General features: G+C 45.1%; 1 long non-coding RNA gene across 2 annotated transcripts; it reads left to right on the plus strand.

Annotated features, from left to right (window-relative positions):
* Positions 1 to 211: 211 nt before the first annotated feature.
* Positions 212 to 2,571, plus strand: LOC148294770 (uncharacterized). 2 transcript variants are annotated; one of them, XR_015835017.1, is made up of 2 exons: positions 212 to 757; positions 846 to 2,571. It is a non-coding gene; the product is annotated as an uncharacterized LOC148294770 (long non-coding RNA). The 2 variants fall into 2 exon arrangements; XR_015835018.1 differs by having other exon boundaries at positions 855 to 2,571.
* The last annotated feature ends 15,517 nt before the right edge of the window (positions 2,572 to 18,088 follow it).

The raw sequence follows: 18,088 nt of genomic DNA on the forward strand, positions 1-18,088 counted from the left end.
CGCATCATACCCCTTATGAGCTATTACATGGGACTTCCCCTCTATATTCTCACCTCCGGGTTTTTGGGTGTCTTTGTTATGCCACTAACCTTACACCCACTCACAAGTTTGACACTCGGGCTCGTCGTTGTCTTTTTCTTGGTTATCCTCTTGGTCAGAAAGGCTATCGCGTCTTTGATCTTGACACAAAGAAATTTTTTGTCTCTCGGGATGTTGTTTTTCACGAACACATATTTCCTTTGTCTGATCATCCCCCTGCACATCAAACAGCCACACCCACTCTTCCTATTCCTCCTTCCACGTCAGACATTTCTTTGCCCACCTTTCCTCTCACACATCCGGCCCAAGCTGACCCACCTTTACCAACCTCACCTCCAGTGGATCCGGCCCAAGCTGACCCGGCCCAACTTCCCTCTCTTACTCCCCTTTCAGGCCCCTCTTTCCCTTCGACCTCCTCACTCTCCATGCCGCCTCTCTCTCCCATCGATGGCGGCTCTGGTCCTCATTTACCTTTGCTTGGCCCATCGTCGACCTCCCTTGATCCACCCATACCGTCAACCTCCCTTGATCCATCGATGTTGTCGATCTCCTTTGATCCACCGGTCCATCTCACCCCCACCGACCCACCCCCTCGTTTGTCTGAGCGTGTTAAACGCCCTCCTTCCCATTTTCATGACTATAAAGCCCATCACACAGCCTTGCTCACACCTGGGGCCGTCTCTTCCTCCACGTCTGGAACCCGGTATCCCCTTCATAGGTATATCTCTTACTCTGGCTTATCTCCTGCATATCGGAATTTTGTATGTAATATCTCTCGGTTGGTCGAGCCATCTTCATATGCGTAGGCCTATCAGGATCCCAAATGGGTTGCTGCGATGCACTCTGAGTTGCAAGCCCTTGAAGCCAACCACACTTGGTCTTTGGTCCCTCTGCCTCTCGACCATCGCCCAATTGGTTGCAAATGGATCTTTCGAATCAAATACAACTCTGATGGCACAATTGACCGTTACAAGGCTCGTCTTGTTGCCAAGGGGTTCAATCAACGCGAAGGTATTGACTTCACTGACACCTTTGCTCCTGTTGCAAAATTGATAACAGTCCGCTGCTTACTATCTGTTGCTGCTGCTCGCCATTGTCCTTTGCATCAAATGGATGTCCATAACGCCTTTCTCCATGGCGACCTCCAAGAGGAGGTTTACATGTTACCCCCGCCTGGTTCTCGTCGACAGGGGGAGCAGGTTGTATGTCGACTTCACAAGTCCTTATACGGACTCAAACAAGCTCCACGAAGTTGGTTTCGCAAGTTTTCATCTGCTATTTGTGGCATTGGTTTCAAGCAATCTCGGGCCGATTACTCTTTGTTCACGCATGTACAGGGAAGTTCCCTAACTATTATATTGCTTTATGTGGATGATATGATAATCACAGGCAATGATGAAAAGGCAATCTGTAAGCTGAAGCACTTTCTTGGCAGTCAATTCCGAATCAAAGATCTCGGATCCTTAAAATATTTTCTTGGTGTTGAGGTGGCACGATCGAAAACTGGGATCTCTATTTGTCAACGCAAGTATACTCTTGACATTTTGGAAGAAGTTGGACTACTTGGAGCTAAACCAGCCAAGGTTCCCATGGATCCTGATTTAATATTATCTCCTACAGGTGAACTGCTCAAAGACCCTACTCGGTATCGCCGGTTTGTTGGCAAGCTGATCTATCTCACAATTACCAGACCATAAATCACTTATGCAGTCAACAACCTCAGTCAGTTTATGCAAGAGCCGAAACGCCAACATCTTGATGCTGCATACCGTCTTCTTCACTACCTTAAAGAAGCTCCAGGTCAAGGGTTGTTATTCTCTGCCGAGAACAAGTTGAAACTAATTGGCTATTGTGATGCAGATTGGGCTCGGTGTCCAATCACACGTCGATCAGTAACTGGATATTGCATCTTTCTTAGTAATGCACTAGTGTCTTGGAAAAGCAAGAAACAGGTTACAATAGCACGATCATCTGCCAAAGCCGAATATCGTTCAATGGCTGCAGCTACATGTGAACTCACTTGGCTAAGATATCTGTTGCAGGATCTACGTGTTGCACATTCTGAACCTGCAAAGTTGTTTTGCGGACAATCAAGCGGACTTATACATTGCAGCTAATCCAGTGTACCACGAACGAACCAAACACATTGAGCTCGATTGTCACACTGTTCGTGAAAGAATAGAAAGAGGTGAGATCAAGACTGGATATCTGCAGACAGGAGAACAGATAGCTGACTTGTTTACCAAACCATTGAGGGCACCTGCCTTCAGTTCACTTCTTGGCAAGTTGGGTGTTATCAACATCCACATTCCAACTTGAGGGGGAGTTTTAAAGGAAAGAAAATAAGTCAATGATCTGTTATAGAGAGATTGTAGGAACTGAATGTAATTATTATATAATCAGTATCTATTTACCTAGAATAGCCATTCCTTGTATGTATATAATTCCTTACCTAGAATAGCTGCTCTTGAATGTATATAATTCCTAGTTCTGTATGAAGTCAGAATACATACAAAGATATCAAATTTCTCAGCCTCCATCTAGAACGAGGCCTTTTGGGAGCTCACTGGCTTCGGATTCATGGGAACTCTGAAGTTAAGCGAGTTGGGGCTAGAGCAATCCCAGGATAGGTGACCCACTGGGAAGTTGCTCGTGAGCTCCCAAAAACAAAACCGTGAGGGCAGAGAGGGGGGCCCAAAGCGGACAATATCGTGCTACGGCGGAGCCGATCCCAGGATGTGACATTAGAACTTCACTAATTCCAGATCCAGATGCATTGCACTCCACAATAAATAGCTTGTTAAAGTCTGGCAAAGCAAGAACAGGAGCCTTCGTCATCGCCTCTTTGAGTCTCTCAAACGATTCTTCAGCCTGGAGACTCCATTTGAAGCTTCCTTTTTTAAGCATCTCAGTCAATGGTCTAGCAATCTTGCCATAGTCTTGAATGAATTTTCTGTAATACCCAGTTAAGCCCAAGAACCCACGTAAAGCTTTGGCAGTGGTTGGTTTGGGCCACTCCAGCATAGCATCAATTTTTTCAGGATCTACAGCAACTCCTTTGCTGGAAATACATGCCTCAAATATTTTACTTCTTTCTGCCCAAATGCACACTTTTCTTCCTTCACAAACAACTTGTTAGTCCTCAAAATAGACAATGCAATTTTTATATGCTCCAAATGTTGCTCCCATGTTGAGCTATAAATTAAAATATCATCAAAAAATACCAAAATGAACTTACGAAGGTATTCTTTGAAGACTTCATTCGTTAGTGACTGAAAAGTGGAGGGTGCATTGGTGAGGCGAAATGGCATCACCAAAAATTCATATTGCCCTTGATGTGTCCGGAATGCTGTCTTGGATATGTCATCTGGATGCATCCTTATTTGATGGTATCCAGAACGCAAATCCAATTTGGTGAAATATTTGGCACCATGAAGTTCATCAAGCATTTCGTCAATGACAGGGATAGGGAACTTGTCTTTGAGGGTGTTCTGATTCAACGCTCGATAGTCTATGCATAGTTGCCATGAGCCATCATACTTCTTAACCAATAACACAGGAGAAGAATATGGACTTTGACTAGGCCGAATCACACCTGATTTCAACATATCTGCCACCAGCCGCTCAATTTCGTTCTTTTGAAATTGTGGGTATCTGTAAGGCCTCACACTCACAGGATTACTACCTTCCTTTAGTGGTATCACATGGTCATGGGATCTTGGTGGTGGTAATCCACATGGCTCAACAAATATGTCATCAAAAAGTAGCTAAAGTTGCTTTAAATCTGGATTAATAGACATCAAATCAAGTTTGGGAAATGATGTACCGTCATGGTCTTGCAAAACAAGAGAGTAGATTTGCAGAATGGCGTCGTCTTTCTTTTTCTATAACCCCTTACAAATCTCATGCTCATTAACAATTTTATCCTGAGATGTCACCCCTTTAAGAACCACTGTATTCCCTCCCACATTGAACTTCATTTGCAATTGAGAGAAATCCCAAACAACATCACACCCCTCCAACGGAAAAAGGTACATATCAACAGTTATAGGAACACCTTGAACTAGTTTGCAGACCCCCTTGCAAAGCCCATCGCTTGCAAGCTTTTCGCCATTTGCAACCGAAACCTCAAACTTTCCAAAACCAGTGGGATTAATGCCAGCCTTTCGAGCAATTTTACAACTAAAAAAATTATGTGTGTTTCCAGAATCGACCAAGAAAGTCATCTGATGTTTGCCCACGTTGCCATGCACCCTCATTGTCTGGGGAGTCTGAGCACCATATATTGCATGAATAGATACTTCAGGTAATTCTTCTCCAGCCAAGTCAACTTCAGCACTACATTCGCCCTCCGCTTCGTCTTCTACATCAGGCCAACAACCTTCAATGATAAATAATTTTTTGCACCTATGTCCAGGACTAAACTTCTCATCACAATTGAAGCAAAGTCCTTTGTCTCTTCATTCCTTTAATTCGGCTGGAGACAGCCACTTAATTGGCATGAGATTTTGTCAACGGTCAGACTTCGTAACAATATTGGGAGGGGGCTGCTTCACATCTGAAGGTGAGTATCACCTATTTGTTTGGTTGCGGGACTCATATAGGCGAGCCAAACCGATAGCAACAGAGAGTGTTTGCGGCTTACACGCTTGCACATCAATTTTGATATTCTCCTTCAACCCACTCACAAAATAGCCAACTTGTTGATCTGGAGTGAGTTTTCCTGCTCTAATCAATAATTTCTCAAACTGGGTTTGATAGTCTCGTACCGAACCTGTTTATTGTAACTTTGTCATATCACCAAAAAAGTCTTGAAATTGGGTGGGACTGTACCTGTCATGCAGTCCTTGCTTAAAAGTTGCCCATGTGGTGATCGAGATTTCCTCCTTCATCAATTGGAACCACAATTGCGCATCCCTTTTAAGATTAAATGAAGCTAACGGAACTCTCTCCGTTTCTGGAGTGTGGTGAAAGTCAAAGAATTGTTCAGCATGACATATCCAACTAGTGGGATCTTCCAATCCGTTGAAGTGAGGAAAGTCAAGCTTCACCATTTTAGGAAGGTAAGAGTTGCCAGAATTTGGAGTGGTGTGTTGAAGTGAGTCTCCTAATTAATCAAGGAGATTTATTTCCTTGATTAATTAGGGGATTTACTTTCCTATTTTATAGATTTATTTCCTTTGGTTAATTAAGGGATTTACTTTCCTATTTTATATAGTTGTCAAATCATTGTATAATTAGGAGATATTTTCCTAATCCTTTACTAGATCTAATTCCTTATAAAGCACTCATGTAAACTCTTATATATACCTCCTTATGGAGAAGAATAAAATAAGAACCTAACATATTCAAACCCAAATATCATATTTTAGCATGGTATCAGAGCAATCGATCCTCGGTTGTCTCTAAATTCTCATATCAAAATTTCTCCTCCCCTCCTCTTCAAGAGGGGGAGGGGGAGTGAAAAAGGATCTGTTTCTCTTTATCATGGAGATTTTGCCTCTTTCTTGACTCCGACATACCCTTCTCTTCAGGGGGAGAAGAGAATTGAAGAGAAGTTTCTGTGTCCTTTAGCCGTGTTCACAGGGTTTCTGTGTTCCTTAGCCGTGTTCACAGGATTTCTGTGTCCTTTAGCCGTGTTCGCAGGGTTTCTGTGTTCCTTAGCCGTGTTCACAGGATTTCTGTGTCCTTTAGCCGTGTTCACAGGGTTTCTGTGTTCTCTAAATCCTCGTATCATCGTATCGTATTCCTCATATCCGCGTATCCTAAATCGAATTCCTCGTATCGAATCCCTCGTATCGAATCCATCATATCGAATCCCTCGTATCGAATCTCTCGTATCGAATTCCTCGTATCGAATCCCTCGTATCAAATTCCTCATATTTTCATATTCAGATTCAGATCTTCATACCCACATCCTCATATACTCTTATCCCGAAACCCTAAACACATCTTTTTTCTCTTATTTTTAAATCCTTCCGCTGCCATGGATATCGTATCCAAATCCAAATCCGAATCCGAATCCGAATCCCAACCTTCCAACCTGAATCTGAATCCAAATCCAAATCCAAATCTGAATCCAAATCCAAATCCGAATCCGAATCCGAATCTGAATCCCAACCTTCCAACCTGAATCCGAATCCAAATCCAAATCCGAATCCCAACCTTCCAACCTGAATCCAAATCCAAATCAAATTCCTACATCAAATTCCTAAATCAAATGTCAGTCGCTAGTGGAAAGCAATCGGCCCCCCTTTAGTTCTTCGAATACGGAGAATCTACTTCAAAACTACCGGTCGCCAGTGGAAAGCGAATGGTAGTAAGAGAAGCTGTTTCAAACCGACCGGCTGCCAAAATCCAGCGACCGGTCACCAGAGGAAAACGATCAGTTCTCTCCACGCTGTCAAAATCAGGAGGAGGAAATTGAACCGTCTTATGAGATTTTTTCCGCTTCAGTCATCTCCCTGCCATCACACTCAGAAGGAGAAAATTGAGGAGTTTGTGCCCGCTCTGGAGAATTCTTCAGCTCCAGTACCACACTAATCACCTACTGAGGACGTCATTCAGAAGGCACAGAGCCTGCATATCAGATTCTAAAAAAAGGAAGAATCGTGGTAAACCGCCAGTTCACTACGAAGAAGATCTTAATGCAAATGGAAAATATCCCATCAACAATTATGTATCCCTCAACAGATTATCAGAGTCACGGGTACACTTTGTGAAGCAGTTAGCCGACATACATGTTCCCAATAGTGTAATTGAAGCACTAGAAGACCAAAAAATGGAAAGAAGTCAAGAATGAAGAAATGCGAGCTCTCCAGACGAATGGCACATGGGCACAGTGTGTCTCATAGGAATGCAGTTGATCGAATCTTAAGGTACTTAAAGTTAACCCTTGGAAAAGGATTAATGTTCTCAAAAAATTTGCATGGATTATCGACTTGGGTGCTACGAATTTCTTGACTCACTTACCAAGTTGGGCATTTGTGACGTATATGCACCAACTTGAGGAGGAGTGTTGAAGTGAGTCTCCTAATTAATCAAGGTTTCCTTGATTAATTAGGGGATTTACTTTCCTATTTTATAGATTTATTTCCTTTGGTTAATTAAGGGATTTACTTTCCTATTTTATATAGTTGTCAAATCATTGTATAATTAGGAGATATTTTCCTAATCCTTTACTAGATCTAATTCCTTATAAAGCACTCATGTAAACTCTTATATATACCTCCTTATGGAGAAGAATAAAATAAGAACCTAACATATTCAAACCCAAATATCATATTTTAGCATGGTGGATCCATTTCCAAATGTTCGGCCTCCACCACCATTGAAAGCACTACTGGATCCATCATCGGTTCGAGAAATTTGATCCAAGCAAGCATTCATGGCTGAGAACATCTCTTGCATCTCCTTGAGTATTCTTTCTAGCCCAGTGGCTAGGGAGACCACTTCAGTTTCCAAGCGTTCTACCCATTGCTCCTCCATGCCCAGCTCTAATACCAAGCTGTTATGTGCTTGGGACAGGGCTCGTGTGATTGGGCGATTAGGTACAGGGAGTTGGTATGTAGTTTTCTTCTTACGGCCACCTATGGATGCAACAATATTTAGAAGGCTCAGTTGGGATAACAATTAGACGATAAGGGTTCCTTCGAGGGAACCCAAAACCTCCAAGTTAGACGAGCTAACAGTAAGGGATAATATCTGATATTCATTAATGAAAAACCACTATAATTTATACAAACAACGACTCTAACTGAAAGGATAGAAAGAGGGAAATTTTTCCCATGACGCCTCCACTATCGAAGTGGATAACATGACTCCTACAACTACTAAAAAATTAAAGACATGCAAACTCCTACAATTATGCAACAACTAATAACCATGTAACCACTTCCATTAACTCATGAGAGAGCACGTGACACGGATCGAGGTTGAGGAGGGGTGGGGCTGATAGAGGGAAGTGAGGTGGTTTGTTTGGGACTGGTCTTGCCTGAAACGGAGGCCGGAGTTGGGAGAAGTCGCGGTCTGAAGTTGGCTGGTCGTGGTGTCGCGAGAGAGAAGAAAATATGGGTTTTTTAAAAACTGAACTTTGAAATATTTACGATTATGCCACTGAGCTTCCGTAGATCATAACTTCTTCGTTACAACTCTGATTTGAGCCCACTATGTGTCTACAGACTCATCTCAACGTGCTCTATGGAAGGGTACAACTGAAATCCCCAAATTCTTTCCCAAAAAAAAAAGTCAACTTTAAACCCATTAAAATATTCTCAAGATAAAATTGTATTTTACTTGAATAAATTAATAATTAAATATTAAGGATCGGGTTATTACAAACCATGTGGCCAGGGACGAGCCGTCCAACTGGGGGACTGAGCTCACCAGCACACATAGTAGAATTCTCAATACTCGTGCCCCTGTGACAAGTCCTATGCACGCAGACTACCCCGCTAAGGGTCTACAGCAACACCTCGGTCAAGGGTGCCTGGGTTCCAACATATCCAAACCATAACCACAATTTCCAAGTATCCATCAATTCCAGAATCAGTATCTATGGGGGGTACATGAGATGGCGTGCCATCGCCAAGATCCAAAATTCACTTTCATAAACTAATATATATAATAAAAGATAATATTCTCAAAATCCAATTTCCGAATATTCAAAGGTACCCCAAACCCATATATATAATAATAGTAATGACAAGAATAATAATAATGATTATAAGAATAATACTAACAATAGTAATCCCTGGAAATCCCATAAGACAAAATAATAAAATCCAAAACACCATATTTAAAATTCCCAAAACCAAAGCCCATCAATATATACATATCAATTCCACCAATCTCAAAGATATTGAAATTCAAAGTCCAATAACCATATCATACCCAAAGTCACCATATTCCTTTATAACTAATATTAATAGCACTAATAATAACAATAATAATTATAAGCATTCCCGAAATTCCCATAATCACGTATTCCATCCTAAAAATTCACTAGTTTGAATTAGATCACCCATAACTTTCAACATCCGTTCTCAAATCAATTCCACATTCGTATAATATACCAATCAGCAAACCAGAATTCATAATCCTTATTATTCATTTTCCAAGACAACCTTTTAAAACCCGCATCGATATCCAGTGTACCCACAACCCAAACACATAGACATATATTTGAGTGTAAACATGTAATCAACATTTAATTAGATCCTTACTGACACCAAACCCCTCTATCAAGCCATATGTGAATTATAATAACAATCATTAAAATAAAATAATAATAATAATAATAATAATAATAATAATAATAATAATAATAATAATATAATAATAATAACAATATATAAACGGAAAGTCTCGTGTCACATGGTAAGGGCCGAAACCAAACCGATAGCCCGCTTTTATAACCTCATTAATCAAACAAATCAATTTCCCCCCAATATCACTACTACACCCAAAATAACGACATCAAAACAAATCCAAATTTTAAACAATACGCCATAACCACCATTCAAATCCCACGTATTTATCATTGGCAAAACAACTTCAGTAATACTATCCAGTATTGTAATGTCACAATTAAAACCTACACCCAAACCCATAATTCCTAGAAACTTAACGTGTATACACAATCTTGGAAAGGTCCTAAAGCCATTCTAGTACCTTCACAAAGGATGAGACGGTCTCAAAGGACCCGTGGTCAAAGGTTGGTCAAACTTCTCGTTTTTGGTCATCCAGGGCCGCGGGGCCCATGATCTCAGACTTCTGATCCGAATGTTCCTAAAGGTCCCACAACGTCTACACAACAAGTCCCGAGAGTTTGGTCTCAATCAAACGGTCAGATCGCTCTCGATCGCATGATCGGACAATCACCATTTTATGTAATCTTTGAATCATTGATTTGGAGTATCCGGGACTCCGATACTTGATCCGTGAGTTCCTACACGATCCTAGAGGTACATAGATTAACATACTTGGAAATTGAGTCAATCCAACGGTCCAAACATATCGAACCCGAATATCGCCTAATATGCGTAAATCTGTTCGACTGTCATACGATAACCAAATTCAAATTTGAGCATACCGTCGCGCTCGGGGTGACATGGGGAACATTTTGGAACACAATGGGTAGCCTCACGCACTGGCAGCGCGTGGGTGGCTTGAGAAAATTCTAGAGACGGAAAATTCTCGAAACACCTTACAATACCTATACCAATACGTTCAGACTAAACAAGGAGAAAAGTTTCCTTAGACCAAGGCCAAAAAGTAGTCAGAACGGAGTCGAAACCGTCGGCCAAAAATGGGTATGATGAACGAACTAAAAAACCTCAAAATCAATTTACAATACCTATATAAACGGATAGAGCATGAAGAGTAGATGAAGTTTCATACCTCACTCGACGAAAACCATCATTGGAAAAAACCTAACCTTTTTCAGGTTCAATTCGAGCTCATCGTCAGGTCTTGGGTGGGTTTTGTAGAGGAGGACGAGGGGAAGATATTTTGTGAAGGTTGCGATGGCAACAGGGATGAGACGGTGCCGAAAAAAGTGATGGAAGTGGCAATGAGATGAAAAAAAACCAGAAAATCTGGTTGTATCATGAGGAAGAAGAAGAGAAATAGGAGGGTTCGACACTGTAGCACTGTAGCAGTACCGTAGCTATTGTAAAAGTTTTAAAATTTCCAATGTCGTCCTTTTTGTTTCTAGACCTTTACGTGCTCGTTACAACCTAGAATTGAGCGTGTCGCCTGTCTAAGAATTTGTATCGACGAGCTCTACGCAATGGTGCCACTCATTTCTCCATAATCCTTCCTATTGATGCTCAAAAATGGTTCGACACTCTTGGGCTCAACTTAGTGATGTTGGGCCTTCGGAACGCTTTGGGCCTCGGTAGAGCATGTGATCTGCAAGATGAGAAACGCTCGGTAAGGCCTAGGGCACTGGTGTGGTACCGGCCAAAGGTTCTCCGATGCTTAAGTAAGTTCGGATTTAGTAAATTAAACTGACAGATCAATAGGCTTGTATGCTGTTAGTTCTGATTACCTCTATTTTGGGATAGTTGTCCTCTTTTATAGGCTTTGGGAGGTGTGCACATTGTTTAGAATTTCGATGTGGGACTATAGACGTCGATTGTGAGCATGCCATGTGTCCCGGAGAAGGGGGTTACCCTAATCACAAGATCGGTAGGCCAAGTATCGAAGGCTACCATGGCCAAGCCCTACCTTGTCCACGTGTCTGGTTCTCATAGGCTGTTCGTTTTGGTTTAAACAGGAGTCCCCCAAGTTCTCATATGAGAGTCTCGGATGGGGACTTGACACTTTCCTCGGTAACCAAAACTTTCTCCTACTATTCAGTTATTTTAGCAGAGGCGGACACCTGGTCCTCGTCTTTCTGTGCTTTTTCGTTCGGAAGCGTATATTTGGGAACTCAAGGGTCACCATTTCGGGGATTACCGTTCGGTAGTAGACGCCATATGGAATGGGCACTGAATAGGCCATTTTGATTACTTGTTTACTAAGGCAAGTTCGGGCTCTCATTCAAGGTACGCGCGCTGGGGAGGAGAAGTGATGGGACAGAATGACGCTTCGTCTTCTATGCCCCGCGTGCTGTCAGAACATCCGCTCCCTGGGTGACACATGGCATGTCCACTCATGCGGAGCGACACCATTAATGCGCCGTTTGGTTTCTCGCGGCGTACCGTTCCAATCCCTCACCCTATAAATAGGAGTTACTCCGGATGAGAAGTTCACTTTGTTTTTGCGAGAGATTTGAGAGCTCTATCCAAGCGATTTCCGGCGAGAGCTAATGGCAAGCAAGGCAATTTCTGACGAGACCAACCGGTAATCGAGGCGATTTCTGACGAGACCGATCGGCAATCCAAGCCAATTCCCCTCATCTACAGTTCGAGATAAGGTACCGTTCGGCACTTCATCAAAATAATTTTACTTATTCTGTACACTTCCTTCCTTGGCATGAACTCGACTGAACTTTGTGTAAGTGGCGTTTCATTCGGTAGTCTGGTTGCCATAGGTAGTGGTGTAGGTATCGGTAGGCTAGTCTTCTGCATGGCCCTTAGTTTCCTTTTTCTGTGTTTTGTAGATGTCTGATAGCAAGTCTCCGTTCGAGAGAGAACCCAACACATTCGATGGAGAGTCATTGGACGATTAGGGGGAATCCAGCAGCGAGACTTTGAGTCTTGATGCCTGTCTGCCGCGCAAATCTCACGGCCTGGAGTTCCGGGCCGAGGGGATGTGCGTTAACATGCGGTTTCCTGCTTTTGGGTGCGGTGCGGCTGTGCGCGGGCGTGCCAGCACGGTCTACCGTGCGTCGATACGTTGATGAGTGTTGGATGGATAAGTGGTGCGCCTGTTTGAACTGTCTTCCTAATCAAACGATTGTAGCCGAGAGAGGAACTGGTCTCGGCTGTTAGGTTCACGGCCTGAACTACAAGGCCGTTGAGTGATGGTGTTGGTGGTGGGTTTTGGGCGGTGCTCCGGTACGCTGCTCAGGGAGCGACGGTCGTGTGATATATGGGGTGAGTGAACAAACAACAAGGATGGTGCTCCGGCGCCTTGAAAATCAAGGGTCGTATGATATATTGATGAATGGATTTTCCTTACAATCTAACACTACTCCTAGGAAAGCAAGTAAAGATATTGAAAGTGCATTACAGGAAAAAATAAGTTGCTCCGTGGGAGGCTTTGTTTTGGTGTTGAACCCTTTGAATGTAGCCCGAGTCTTGTATTTATAGGAAGAGTCTCTGGAGGAGTAATCGAGGCTAAAAATCCGCATGGTGGAGCTAGATTGGAGCAAGTGGGCAGTCCAATCGACATTTGGGATCGTGAAGTATGGTGGTGTGACCCCAGAAATCTCGGTGAATCTCGGCCGCCGCTCTTGATCGTGGGTTCTGAGTTTCTGGCCGTGGAGACGCATTTATGGCATGGATATCTGGTGAACCAATATCTCAGGCTGTCAGAATTCTTGTGAGAATGTCCACGCCTAATCACTCTGATCCTCATCACCAAATCCTGACTTCAGTCACTTCCCACCTTCCCTCATGCATTAAATGCTTCTTTGTGGCCAGTGGGTTTGCTGCATTAAACAGGCACTACTTCATTAAATGAAGCCTGGGACCCTGTTGTCACGTGATGATTTGCCTTTAATGCTTTGGCCGTGATTTTGTTCGGCCTCGGCCTCGGCCTGCACTTGAGGCCGAGATGATCATGCCTTAGCATTTTTTTCTTTTGTCTTTAGGAAGGCGAAGTACCCTGGCGAAACGCTGCGTTTCAGTTTTTACGAACAAGTGCCAGGGCCGAGAGAAGGGGCTCCTTCGGCCAGCTTATGGCCGTGATTTATCAGGCACAAACATTGCCCCCACATCCCTGGATTCTTCGGCCTCGGCATGGGTAGGGGCCGAATGGATTCCAAGGGATGGACCCTTTGCATTCCTTTCTGAAGTGATTGACAACTGGGGCATTAAATACGCAGGCCAGTCGGCGCATTTAATGCCTCAAGCAAGTCGTGTAGGCCATCATTGCCCAGGGCATCGCTTCGCCTCGTCAAATGAAACGACGGTCTCTAGATTTTTGACGTGTCATAGCGCTCTTAATTCGCACGAGTCATCATTTTGCCCTGCCAATCGAAACGTCGGCCACCATGTCTCTGTCATAATTTCGCGTGCTCTGAGTGCGCTGTCAGGCCGTTTCATCTTTCGAGATCATACCTCTATTTTGAACTCCAGCGCCAGTATAAAACCCAAACTCCTTCACATTTTCCTTCACACTCCCAAGATCTCTGAGTTCATTTTCTTCGAAGGTTCATACTGTCCTTCCCCAGTTTTCTTAACCCTAGTTCCTCAAACTTAAAATTATTATCCAGCGAACTTCCTTCTTGCTTTAATCGCTCCGGAACCCTTCTTTGATTCCTGGGCTTCGCCCTCCCTTATTTCCAACTGCCCTAATGATCCTTATTGCAGCTTCCTCAAAACCAGGGAGCCAAACCTGCTGAGTCGCATGACTTGGCAATTTGACCTGGTCCAGATGACTTGGCAATTTGATGAGGGCGAGAAGATCTGGGATGATGACCTCGACGTGGTCGAATATATGCGGCTGAATACTCGGGTCACATCCATGGCCGGAGTGGCGGCCTTCACCAAGGCTGGAGTGATGGCTCCTACCATAATCGGAATGACGACCACTTACCATGTCCAGAGTGATGGCCGCTACCACGGCCTGAACGACGGCCGCTGCCACTGCCGGAATGGCGACTGCTTACCACGGCTGGAGTGGCAGTGACATTCCGTGTCCGGAGTGACGGTCCTTGCGCTTTCCACGGCCTGGAGTAAAGCCCTGGCTTTAGGCTGGCCGTGGCTGATGGCGATATAGGCGGCGAAGGTCCTGCCTCGGGGGAAGGCGTTTGATTGTCTTGCAAGAAGACCAAGGAGCCGAAGCGCGTAAATTTAGGATGTGATTTTTCTTATCTGTGTTTGTGCCATTCCCCATCTCTATCTTTTAACTGAAATGCACCTCGGCCAAGAATTCGTTCGATAATGAACGGTCCTTCCCAGTTGGGAGAAAATTTGCCGAACCGAGAGTCCTTTGTCCCAATAGGAAGCACGGCTCGCCATACTAGGTCGCCTTCGGCGAAAGCCTTTTGCTTAACCCTTTTGTTGTAAGCCCTCACCGCGATTTGCTTTTGTGCCTGCATCAGGTTATAGGCATCGAGTCTGGATTGCTCCAAATCTTCCAACTCCTGAGCCATGGCTTGTGCATAACTCCCCCCTTCACGCTCAGGCTGCTCGGCCACACAGAGAGACTGAACCTTTAACTCCATCGGGATGATGGCGTCGTGACCGTAGGTTAGGTCGTAAGGAGATGTGCCCATGGCCGACCGCTTTGAGGTTCGGTAAGCCCAAAGAGCTTCGGGGAGCAAGTCATGCCACGCCCTAGGTTTTTCCTCGATCATCTTCTCTAGGATGCCCTTGATTACTTTGTTACTTGCCTCAGCCTGTCCGTTAGATTGAGGGTAGTAAGGTGTTGAGTGGATCAATTTGATCCCCATTTTTTCGGTGTACTCCCGTGTCTCAGCCGATGCGAATACCGGGCCGTTGTCGGCCGTGATAGTTTCTGGAATACCGAACCGATGAACGATGTGATTGTCAAAGAATTTGACCACCTGTGCGCTGGATATCGACTGATAAGACTCGGCCTTGACCCATTTGGTGAAATAGTCGGTCGCCACCAAAATCCAAGCATGTTGGTTGGATGCGGCCGGATGGATTTTGCCGATGATATCCACGGCCCACTCTATGCAATCCCTTCGCATGGGGCTGTAGATTTGACACTTGATACATCCCTTCGCATACTCTATGCAATCTTTCAAAATGGTCGGCCAGTAATAGCCGTGCCTCCGAACCAACCACCTCATCTTGACCCCAGACTGGTGAGCACCACAAATCCCCTCGTGAGATTCATTCATGATGACCTTGATGTCCTCGGTGCCAGGACATAGGAGTAATAAACCATCTGATCCCTTTCGGTACAGCTCATTCTGATAAATCAAATAACACCGAGCTTGGAACCGTGTAGTCCTTTCATGGCTACCAGAAGGGTTATGCAGATACTTCACTATGGGGTAGCGCCAGTCGGCTTCGGCCGTGTCGATCTCGTCGGTGATATCGGCCGAAAACACTTGCGCTGTCATTCCTCGTTAGGCCAAGGCTGGCAAGGTACGCCTCTCGATTCTTATCACGCGATCATGGTCGATGCTTGGGATGTTTATGCCAGACGCTACCTGGGCCATCTCATTGGCCTCGCCGTTTTCGGTGCGCGGTATATGAACAAAGGAAATTCTAGAAAATCCATCGGCCGTGTTGAGGGCCGTCACATAATACACGGCCAAATTCTCGCTCGTGCATTGGTATTCCCCAGTTAACTAGTTAATCACCAGCTGAGAGTCGCCGTAGACCAAAACACGGGTTGCCTTCATTTCTTTCAAAATCTCGAGACCAATGATGAGCGCTTCGTACTCAGCCTGATTATTAGTGCATTTGAAATCGAGTTGGAAAGCGAACTGCCACTTCTGCCCTCGAGGAGATTCAATCACAACTCCGGCTCCTGACCTGGCCTCGGTGCTGGAGCCGTCAAAGTACATGGTCCAAAAATTCTTTTCCATGCGGGCCATACCGATCTCGACCTCCATCTCCTCTTCTTGTCCCTGGGCCGGGTGATGAGCCAGAAAATCGGCCAAAGCCTGACCCTTAACCGATTTCTGAGCCACGTATTGAAAGGTAAATTCGGACAACGCCATCGTCCACTTCCCAATTCGGCCGCGTATGATCGGTCGGGTAAGCATATATTTGATGAGATCGGTCTTAGAGATGATTTGAACAACCGAAGGAAGCATATAATGCCGCAACTTGGTGGCCGCGAAATAAAGCGCTAGGCATAATTTTTCGATCGGCGAATAGTTCAATTCGGCCATGTTGAGGGTGCGGCTTAGATAGTGCACTGCTTGTTCGCGCCCAGACTCGTTGTTCTGAACCAGCAGACAGCCGATAGAGCCCTCTGAAGCCGAAATGTAAAGCCTCAATGGTTTCCCCCTTTTCGGCGGCATAAGGACCGGCGGTTGGGACAAATATTTCTTGATGTCGTCGAGGGCCGCCTGATGCTCTGCCCCCCATACGAACCGTTCCGTGTCTTTGAGTTTGAGCAGGGGAGACAACGGCCGAATCTTTCCCGCCAGATTGGATATGAAACGCAGTAAAAAGTTCACCTTACCGAGGATGGACTGGAGCTCCTTCTTAGTCCTCGGCGGAGGGGCCGCCATAATGGCCGTAGCCTTATTTTTATCTACCTCAATTCCTCGTTGGTGAACCAAGAAACCGAGGAAATTCCCGGCGGTGACACCAAAAGCACATTTCTTCGGGTTCATTTTTAGGCCGTGCGCTCGCATCCAGTCAAAAGCCTGTCGAAGATGTCCTACGTGGTCGGCTCTGGACGGGGACTTTACAACCACATCGTCGATGTAGACTTCAACGGTTCGGCCTATAAGGTCGTGAAAAATAAGGTTCATGGCTCTCTGGTATGTCGCGCCGGCATTTTTCAGGCCGAACGACATGACCACCCACTCATAGGTTCCGATTGCTCCTGGACATCTGAACGCCGTTTTGTGAACATCTTCCTCGGCCACAAAAATCTGGTTGTAACCCGCATGGCCGTCCATGAAAGACAGGAGTTCGCGCTTTGCGGCTCCGTCCACCAGGAGATCTGACATAGGCATGGGATATTCGTCTTTGGGGGTCGCGAGGTTCAGATTTCAGTAATCGGTGCAAACCCTCAAAGCCCCAGACCTCTTCAAAACTGGTACAATGTTGGCCAGCCATTCAACGTACCGGGCCGTTCGTATGAAGCCGGCTTTAAGGAGCCGTTCAATCTCCTCCTTGACCCTAAGCTGCACCTCGGTCGAGAAACGCCTTGGCGGCTGTTGGAAAGGCTTCCACCCCTCCTTGATTCTTAATTCGTGCTCGACCAAACTTCTTGGCAACCCAGGCATCTCATGATAATCCCAAGCAAAACAATCCTTATATTCATGGAGCAAGCCGATAACCTCGGCCGCTAACTTAGGATCCAACAGATGGCTTACAAAAAGAGGCCGTGGTTCGGCCTCGGACCCTACATTAATTTCTAACAAAGGGTCCTGGACTTCAGGGTAGTCATCCTCCATTTCGGCGGGGGCCGTTTCTAGGTCGTCCAAAGTCAATGCGTCCGTTTCGTCCGCTTCGTGGAGAAATTCGATCAGGTTGATTGGTGAATTTTGCCGTAAGGATTCCGCCGCCCAGTGTTCCAGCAGTCGCTCTACCAAATCCCTCATGGCCGCTGCCCCCTCTTCTTTAGTGGCCTTGTCTGTCATTTAAAGACTGGTGAGGTCGATCAACACTTCGCGCACCGAATCCTGTTGGATATTCTCGGCGCCTAACTCCAGCACTTTCTGGGCCGTCGTTCTGGTTGGTCGGCCGTTTGCATCATGACCGGTGAGGAC

The sequence above is a fragment of the Prunus avium genome, chromosome 4 (genome assembly GCF_965620075.1).
Source record: "Prunus avium chromosome 4, drPruAviu1.hap1.1, whole genome shotgun sequence".
Taxonomy (NCBI): domain Eukaryota; kingdom Viridiplantae; phylum Streptophyta; class Magnoliopsida; order Rosales; family Rosaceae; genus Prunus; species Prunus avium.